The following is a 10808-nucleotide window of genomic DNA, read 5'->3' as shown; positions in this document are numbered from 1 at the left end:
CAGACATTAAAAGCACATTACATACCCCGCCTTGCCCCTTCCACACACACACACACACACAAACTTCATTAGGCCTTGCCCATTAGCTTGCTCTCTCTCTTTTTCTTTCTCTTTTTCTCTCCAGCGCAAAGCTTGTACCGAGAGTCGTCATTTGCCAAAAAAGCCATTAAAAAAAAACATAATTACAGAAAGAAAGCAGGAAGAAAATCAAAGAGATTGGACCTCTTCAGAGAGAGAGAGAGAGAGAGAGAGAGAGAGAGAGAGAGAGAGAGAGAGAGAGAGAGAGAGAGAGAGAGAGAGAGAGAGAGAGAGAGAGAGAGAGAGAGAGAGAGAGAGAGAGAGAGAGAGAGAGAGAGAGAGAGAGAGAGAGAGAGAGAGAGAGAGAGAGAGAGAGAGAGAGAGAGAGAGAGAGAGAGAGACCTGACATCCCCATTGAAAAGATAAAAGCTCTTCCAATCTTACATTATATCACATACAATGCATACAAGACCCTATCATCTCTCTCTGTCTCGCTCTCTCTCTCTCCTTTTCTCATCCATACTGTAATGATGAAACTTATTGCAGCAATGAAATAAAATCATATGCTGTCTATGTGTTTGATTTTCCCTATCTACTTGTGGTATTTTTATTCAAGTAACACAGACATTGATTATTACGTGCCATATCACATGAGGCAATATCAGACACCATCATATCATCAAGAATTTTAAAAGCAAGGTCAGTTTTGTGTATTTTTGTTTAAGGACACTTGTTTACTTACCTGCTATGTTTACACAGTATTAAGATGCATTTTTGTCCAACTGATCAAAATTGGACCATTAGGTTTATTTTACTAATGGCCCGTTTCCACTGAGTGGTACGGTACTGGTACGGTACTGTACTGTACGGTTCGGTATGCTTTTATTGCCGTTTCCACTGTAAAAGGTACCAAATAGCAAACCTTACAGTACTTTTACAAGGGTACCTAGCACAACAAAAGAGTACCAAAAGGCAGAGCTAGACGTGCAGCTGAACGCTATTGGTTTACAGAAATACGTCACTAGCTCGTGCATAATCCAGGTAAATGAAAACGAAGGAAGCTCCATTTTTAAATATACAGCCGAGACATTACACCGTGACAATATACATATACATATAATAACGAGCCATGGTTGACCCGAGCTTTAACAAACCTTGTCGTCATCTTGATGAACAGCCACAAAGCCAAGAAGAACAAAATCTACTGTGTTCTGTTTTTGTTTTTCGAGGCCGTCTAAAAGTGCGAGCGGTTTTATTGAACTTCTTGAGCTGATGATAATAACGTGCATGTGATTATTGAAGTGCTTCTGACATCTGATCCTTTCAGAAATGGACAAAGGCGAGAGTGAAGCACGAAAAAACAAAGGAGCAAATGATTCTTTCAGCAACCTAAAAGATGAACAAACTGCTATGTTTAATTACTATCATCGTTCACTATTATGAACTCGGAATGACGGAGTTACTTTCTAGCATGAGGTTTCATGTGCTGGTGAAGATTAAAGATACAGATCAGAAGTTTGCACTGACCGAGCAATATTTCTTGTCGTTTTTGAATCCAAAAAGACTAAATGAATGCTGTGCGTACATTATGCTAAAACATCTGTTTTGTGAGAAGTGCTTCTCATATGATATGTGAACAACCTGTATAGCTTTACTTTGACATTTCTGTTGGTACTCTTTTGACAGTGGAAACACAAGCCTGATAAAGGTGACCCGTACCATACCGTACTGTTCCACTCAGTGGAAACGGGCCATTATTTGATCACAAGTGGAACATTAGGTTCCAGTTATTAATTTCATTCTTCCCCCAAAATATCTTTTGTTGCCTTTTGAAGTTTTAAAGGGCAGCACTATGGTTCAGTGGTTAGCACTGTCTCCTCACAGCAGGAAGGTCGCTGGTTTGAGTCCCGGCTGGGCCAGTTATCATTTCAGTGTGGAGTTTGCATGTTCTCCTTGTGTTGGCGTGGATTTCCTCCAGGTGATCCAGTTTCCTCCACAGTCCAAAGACATGCATTAGAGGTGAATCGAATAAACTAAATTGGCCATAGTGTATGAGTGTGTGTGTGTTTGAATGTGAGTGTGGGTGTGGGTGTTTTCCAGTACTGGATTGTGTCTGGAAGGGCATCTGCTGTGTAAAACATATGCTGGAAAAGTTGGTGGTTCATTCCCCTGTGGTGACTCCAGATAGATAACGGACTAAGCTGAAGGAAAAATAAATGAAGTTTTAAAGTAATGTTCTTAGTGTGACACAAAAAGTGTTGAGATTTTATCAAAAAACATGACTGTAGTATGGTGAAAGTATTCTGGGATAAAAACAAGAAACTGTGCGGAAGTGAGTAGGTTATTAATTCATAGTCTGATAATTCGATTTTCTCTTTTTCAAATAATGAATCTGTTTGATAATTAATAATGTGCTCAATCATTCTAATTTGAAAGAAAAGTAATAAAGTTGCTGGTGTTATAAATTAAATGTATTTTAATTTTTTTGCAAAAGAAAGTTGGTAGAAACTTTTTTTTCCCAGTGGACCCAATGGAAAGAGGGAAAAAATGTAGTTCCTTCATGAAACTATGGAGCAGACTTGTTCAGAAATGTTCAGCAAGTTAAAGTAACTTACTGCCATTAAATATGCATACAGTGTGAGATAAAGTCCAACAGCAGTGAATTAAATATATAATGAATGATGAGACCAGAACATTAATAACAATAACAATGATTTTTAAAAAATTTAACCTAAAAATAGGTTAAATAGCTGTGTCTATTAACAAAGATTAATACAGTATCTTTTACAAAAAAAAAGATTTGCAGTCTTTTGATTTCAAAATTTCATATTTTATTGCATTACTTGCCTTTTTTATTGTAATTAACTGAAATTTACTAGCAGTTCCTATGTGACAATTAACTGTACCCCTATTAAATAAGTAATTATATGATTAAATTAATAATAATTATAAATAAATATAAATAATTAAAAATAAATATAATTAATTTACTACAAATTCAAATTAAATAATTAAATAAATAAATAATGGATTGATTCCTGTTAACTCTCAATTCTTACCATTCGTTTTCTGTTTAACAATTAAACTTGTTCACATTTTATTTACTCATTCTGTATCATAATTACTCACTGCCATGTTGTTTCAAACCCATATGACCTGTGTATCACCACTGTAACGTCTAAGAAGAAGTTTCGCACAATATCTAATCTGTTCAGTGTAAAAGGAATGTGGTCAGAGAAGAGATAAATACATGATAATATTTTAACCTTTATAAAAACAATACAATGACTCAATCAGTAACATTTTTTAAAGTAATTCATAGTGATACTTTTATACAGTGGAAATGAATATGTAAGCAGCTTTCAGTTAAACATCTTCTTTTGTGTTCAAACTCATACAAGTTTCAATAGTGCATTGTTTCGCTGTATTAAGCAATACAATAAGAACAAATGCACAGACAATTAGTCATTCAGATACTGAAAGAAAAAAACAAACAAGGTACTAAACTCACCATTTAATCCATGACATTTTATCTGATATGACAAAGTCATTGAGAGCAGCATTTCTGTGGACTGAGGTTATAGGAGTGTGTGTGTGAGTAAGACGGAGATAGAAGGAGAGGGAGAGAGCATACTGTGCAAAATGGGATTTGGAAGTAGAATTCTTGGGCTACTTTGCAAGAAAAGGGAGAATCATTGCTTGTGTCTTAATCTCCATTCAGTCAAAATAAGAGCTAAAGTTCTTGCAGACTTCTGGCACATATTTCAGTTCATTGTTGGACCGCATTCAATATATTTGAGTGAGTATATGGGTCATCTTTTTTTGTACTATCGGTCTGTTCATTTGTTTATTTGTTAATAAATAAAACTGAGCCATCTTAAGTTAGTACCATTTAATATATTTTAATGCCTTCAGGAAGGATTGCCATTAAAAGAAATGTTTGTTAAAAATGCAGGGTTCCACACAATCCCTTATGTTGTCCCAACAGAAATCGATTAAGTTAACGTCATGTTTTTTACAAATTTAAGTGGATTGAACATAAAATAATTAAGTTGCCCCCCCAAAAAAGACAATTGTGTTCTTTATTCATTTTCTTTTCGGCTTAGTCCCTTTATTAATCAGAGGTTGCCACAGTGGAATGAACCACCAACTTATCCAGCATATGTTTTACGCAGCTGATGCCCCTCCAGCTGCAACCCAACACTGGGAAACACCCACACACACTTGCACACACACATACACTACACCAATTTAGCTTATTTAATTCACCTATACCGCATGTCTTTGGACTGTAAGGGAAACCGGAGCACCCAGAGGAAACCCACACAAACACGGAGAGAACATGCAAACTCCACACAGAAATGACTGACCCAGCCGGGGTCTTCAGAACAGATTATAATAAAAAAAATAAATGCTAAATGTTAAAAAGGTTTGTTTGTGTGGTCATTGTCAGCCTAGTATATGGTATTTAAATAAAAGTTAGTGCGTAAGTAGCCCTTAGCCATTTTTATATACATTGGGACATAATTACTTGATTATTTAGCCTAAAATAAACTTTCATTTTGGCGGTTCTTTCCACTGTGCCAACCCATGATAAATAAGGGACTAAGCCGAAGGAAAATGAATGAATGGATGAATAAACTTTTCAGTTAATGGCTTTATGCATTTGTTTGTATGTATATATGTATGTTTGTATTTATGTATGTATGTTTAAGCAGGGAACATATTCACTAGAAGGCTAACAATCAATTAATGAATCAATCAAAATAGCCAATCTTTAAAAGACACAATATGTACACTGACCCATATCCATGTTTAAGAATCAGCAAGCGTGGTGGTGGTGGCAGAGCCTGTGTGCGAGCAATTAGATTTACGACATATTTACGTATTTTGGACATGCCTCCAGCTCCCGCATTGGCTGCCAGGCCGGGTTTTAGAGTATCAGCTGAGCGCCAACTCTTTGTCTTGTCACCAAAGCAATCAGGAAAATAAGGCCTGTTTGATTTACTCCGGCCCGGCTCGGCCACTGGGTCCTCACACTGCGAGCGCTCAACGCACTCCTCTTTTTTCCCTCGTTTTCCTGCGTGATGGATGACAGAAGATCACTCATTCCTTATAACCTGCGGAGAGACTCCATTTATCAGAAGCCGAAGGCCCCGCCTCCCGGTCATAACATAAGCTGTCTTTCATTCTGATAGCCACGGCCAATACATCAGACTCTCTCTATCTCTATCGCTCCCTCTCACACACACACGTACGATGGGTCAGGCTAATATATCAAGAGATCCGCGGGCCGTGGGAGTGCGTTATTTATGATCGGGCCTCTGACACGGAAAGCACTAACACAGCAGAGGGAGGGAGGCTGTGAGCACATGAGAAAGAGACAAAGAGAGATGGATGTTTAAAAGAGATTAGAAGAAGACCACTGCCAAAGCGCTCCTGAAAGGGAAGAGCGTGAGCGTCGATTATGGGAGATATTCTCTAATGAGGTGTTGTCAGATGGAATGCGATCGGCCCCAACGACCACGCAGCAGTTGGGGGTCCATTCCGCTGGTGAGAAATGTTTTCTAAATAAATGTAGAAACTGCACAGTTGAAACTAACTTTTATTAGAGTGTTAGTAGAGTATTAGTAGTCTGTGAAGTTTTTGTGTATATGCACAATGCATTCACACTGAAAAGATTCATCTTTGTTCGTTGTCTGCTTTCTTCTTATGAGCAGTTTTGTGAGTTGTGTAATGGCAGCTGTGTTTGCCCAACTATTGCCATTAAACTTTAGTGATGGGTCATTCTTGAACGATTCGTTCATTATAAAGGAATATTTTATGTGACTCACGAACAATGAGTCCTCTCAGGGAGTGATTCGTTCATTTGCGCATTCGCACATTTGAGCAGATGGAGGAGAAAAATCAGTTAATTTCTTTGGCTGCATCCGAAACCGCATACTCCCATACAGGGCTTTAACACCCGCCAACCCACCAAATGGGGGTAGATTTCAGTGGTGGCGGGTAAGACAGACACTCCCGCTAGCCACCTTGACTGGTTGAAAATAATTTTCCCAGAAAATAATTCTTAAAAGCAGAATTTGACATTAAGGATGGTCCAATATGCATGCAAAGGCGATCTTAAAATTGCAGGTGACACACAAAAAGTTAAATGAATGAGGAGACATGTGAAGATAATGCAAAATCTAAATCAAGTAATTTTAGCATGTCAAAGACATATTTATGTGTATAAAATATATTTTCCCAACAATAAAATTGTGGCTAGTGAAAATGGCTAGTAATGTTGGAAAACTACTAGCCAAAGTGGCTGGTGATCAAAAAAGTTAATGTATAGCCTTGCTTCCATACTATACAGTACACTAAGTAGTATGTCCGAATTCATAGAATTCGAAAATCAGTATGTAAGAAATACCCGGATGACCTACTACTCCTAGCGAGATTCTGAAGTGCGCATCCCATGCACGCTGTGCTATCCAATGATGCCCCGCCTATGTTTTTCAGTCATCTCTTAACATGCTGTCACATGATGACCGAACAAACTCACAAACCTGAATATTCAAAAGGTGAACTAATCATGGGTGTTTCCGGCTCAGACTGTACGCATTGGTTAAGCTTAAATAGGACTGTCAGTGACAGGTGAACGAACGACTCAAATTTAAAGACATGCCAGATGAGGTGATGATGGATTATTTTCTCTTTCTTTGTGAAGTAGCATTTTAGTTATGACTTATTTGTAGTGTGATCAACATTTGGGCTTGTTCTAGACATGTTTTTGGAAGCATCTTGTAACTTTTTAATATAACAAAAAAGGTCAAAGGTCCGATTCAGTAAAATGATCCAAACTTCCCCTCACTATTAGAAAATACAAAAGGAATTTACAGTAACTGATCTATTTTATTAATTTATAGTGATAATACGCCAGTATTTCGTTGTACTAAAATCTTTACATTTTACCTTTGTTACACATATAAAAACACAACCTAAAGTCAGTGGTGATGAGGAAGTCATTTTTCTCAAATGCCCATCAGAAACTGCTTTTCTACAAGTAGAGACACATTCTAATTTATACAGTAGAAGGTGCTCAGTGTACCTAAACACCATCATCGTAACACACATGACACTAAAGTAATGTAATAAAAATTTGTCCGCATTAAACATAGCATATAAATGTAATGTACATAACTGATGAGATAAAAAAAAGAATCACAGTTATGTCAACATAAACTGTTAAGTGTCATGCAGGGAATTTTGGAAAAGTTGATTTACAGTTATTCACCCCATAAATTGAGGTAACTTACTGTTAACCAAGATACATATTTTACTGCCTTGTTTTTTACTGTTAAAATGACAGATGTTCATTTATATTTATAAGTATAGTAATGTAATAATTTACAGTGGTACATTTTAAAGCACAGACTTGTTTTACAGTACCAGATCTAAACTCAATGTGAAATACATAAAAAAAATACATTGTAAAATGTGAAAATACATTCTAAAATATAATTACATAAAGATCTTGTTCATTCATTTATTCATTTTCCTTCAGCTTAGTCCCTTTATTATTCATGGGTCGCCACAGCAGAATGAACTACCAATTAATGCAGCATATGTTACACCGCGGATGCCCTTCCAGCTGCAACCCAGTACTAGGAAACATCCATACGCACTCATTCACACACATATTGTACACCAGGACAATTAAGTTTATTAAATTCACCTAAAGCGCATGTCTTTGGACTGTGGGGGAAACCGGAGTACTCAGAGGAAACCCACACCACCAACACAGGGAGAACATGTAAACTCCACACAGAAATGGCAACTGATCCAGCCGGGACTCGAACCAGTGATCTTCTTGCTGTGAGTGCTAACTACTGCGCCCCCGTGTCTCCCAATATCCTACGTATTTAATTCCATTTAATTAACTGATATATGAACTTCCCATAATACAATTCTACCATACTACTAAGCAAAAAAAAAAAACAGGTTTTCCCCACTTTTTAAATTTCATTCATGTTTATTTTGTATTTTTTTCTCCAGAATCCTGAAATTTTTGTTTGAGCTCCATTAATTTACCTTAGGGCTAAAAAAGTGTTTTTACATTTTACAAAAAGAAAAACTATTTCATATTAAAAATACGTTTTAATATCTGTCATGTAAATTTAAAAACACCATCGTGCTTATTTTTGTACCAAAAATGTCTCAACACATGTAATTAGCATAATAGCATTCATTACATGAAGTACATCTTTTACTGTTGTCACGTATTAAAAGTCTTACTTCAATCTTACAGCACTCTCTTAACGTTAAACTTACGCTATCATGCTAGAAGTTTCATTCTGCGTCTTTGAACCATAAACCGCTCGTACATTAATTTGACTGGCCACCTCAATCATTTTGACATTAACGAGCTCTGATAAAATGCTGAGGCAGACCAGTCTAAAATATGAGTGTCCTTTTTTTGTCATCCTAACAACAGAGTGCTGCGTAATGAAGTGCAGCAGACCAGTGCGAAAATTTCAAATATTGGAGAGGCAATTCTGCTATTTCTAATTATTCTCTCCCTCAGTGTCTATAGTGGTTGTTATTCAGCTTCAAAGATAGGGTGAGTTAAAAAAGTTGAAATATAGCTGCAAAGTTACTTATGGATTTTCTGTGACCATTAATATAAAGTATCTGCTAAATATTCCAGTCTACTAATTACTGCTAGTTGATTGCCAAGTTACAAGAGAATGTCCAATGGACCATCAGATTAAATATTTTTCAGTTTCGTTCACAGCAGCCCACATAAAAAAGATACTATAGTAATTTATAGTTTGTTGTTTTAACTCTACAGGGTGCGAATTATACATTGATGATCGAGGGAGTCAAGTTTTTTGATTATGTTCACTAAAATGGCCCAGTAAACCAAATTTAGACACTCACCGGCCACATTCTTTGGTACACCTTACTAATACTAGGTTGGACCCCCTTTTGCCTTCATAACTGCCTTAATCCTTCGTGGCGTAGATTCAACAAGGTGCTGGAAATATTCCTGAGAGATTTTCCATGATGCGAATCTCCCGTTCCACAACATCCCAAAGGTGCTCTATTGGATTGAGCTCTGGTGACTGTGGAGGCCATTTGAGTGCAGTGAACTCATTATACTATGTAAACTAGAAACTTCCAGGCAGGTGTGTTGAAGCAAGTTGGAGCTAAAGTCAGTAGGACAATCCAGGACCGACTTTGGACACCCCTGCTGTAGTTGCATAAAACAACTGCATTGTTACTGTGTTACAATATCAACTGTAGAACTACCACATCAGATTAATTCAAGTACTAGCACTATAGTATCATTAAAAAAACACTATTTACTATAGTATTTTTTTCATGTGAGATAGACTGATATTCTATGCATTTCTATTATGTTCAAATTGACCAATCAGGATGCATATGCAAATGAACAAACATTTATCCGCATCTGAAAATGGCGAATGGAAGACCAAATTAAAATGAGCTTAATTGTGCATGAATAACCAATCACTATCAGAGGTGACCTTCCAAAGTGATTAGCTTTCAGCATCAGTTTAGCGTGTCATCAAGCCTGTTTATGCATAACGCAACTTGTGGAGAGAGACAATAAATAAGTAAACAGGTGGAGAGAGACTTTCAAATTTAACTCAATTATTGATGCAGCCCAAATTATTGAAGCATCTCAAAACAAGTGAACGACTGTACGACACGTTCATAAATAATTTCGAAGCTGAGGAGGCTGGAGTTCTTTTACTTTTAGGTAAGTAAATGATCTGATTGACATGTTAAGCGACTGACCGCACTTTACTTATGTCTTTTAAATCCTTGATCATCATCGCCGTCTTTGATTAAATGTATTAAATAGTACAGGCGTGCTTAATGCAACTCTAAATTGTTTTTTTATGTTTGATTTCAGAACATAAAATGCATCGCTTACTGTATTCCAATATGATTTGTTTTACTTGGGACATTGAATGTTCATAATGCTGAACAGGAAAATGTCTCACTAGTCCAATTTCAGAGCTTTGTTGCTTTTTTAAATCACACTTATGCAAACTATTCTTACTCAAACTTAAGGTAAAATGTATTTTTAATAATGGCTAAAAGAACTGTCTGAAACTTGATGGTGGCGATGTTAAAATCATGAGACTAGAGCTGCACGATTCTGGCTAAAATCCCAATTTTTATTTTTTTTGCTTAAAATCAAGTTTACGATTTTCTCACAATTCAGATATAAAATAATGGCTAATATGAGTAGGCTATTATTATTGTTTTTTCTCAAACATATGGTAAAACAACAATAATATTAGGCCTATGTGTAGGTCTACTGTTGGTTCAAATGCAAAATTTTGAATAGACTTGGAATGGTGGACTTGAACAGACTTGAACAGATATGTGCTGGTTGTTAATTCACAATAAAGTGATGACATTAGAATACAAATATTCATAATTCTGAAGTTGAATTATGTTTGAGACGCATGCTTGCAATCTGTAATTGAAGACATTATTAGACCATTTATTTTACAAAAATAAAATAAGACATTTGTCATTACCAGTTCACCTGTTGCATAATATTCAACATTAGAGGATATAGTACTTTTACTGACACACTTGCACATTTATTCTCATGCACAAAACTTTGTGTTCGCTATGAATAAAAAACATATCAAACGCTTGTCGTATTCATAGCTCTAAAATGCGATATGGTAATTTAAATGAGGTGCGCAATTTGGTTTCACTTTCTCTGCCGAGTGAGCCCATGTCATGGCTGCCGTAAC

Source organism: Danio aesculapii, chromosome 14 (assembly GCF_903798145.1).
Source record: "Danio aesculapii chromosome 14, fDanAes4.1, whole genome shotgun sequence".
Lineage (NCBI taxonomy): Eukaryota > Metazoa > Chordata > Actinopteri > Cypriniformes > Danionidae > Danio > Danio aesculapii.
This window is presented reverse-complemented; position numbering follows the sequence as displayed.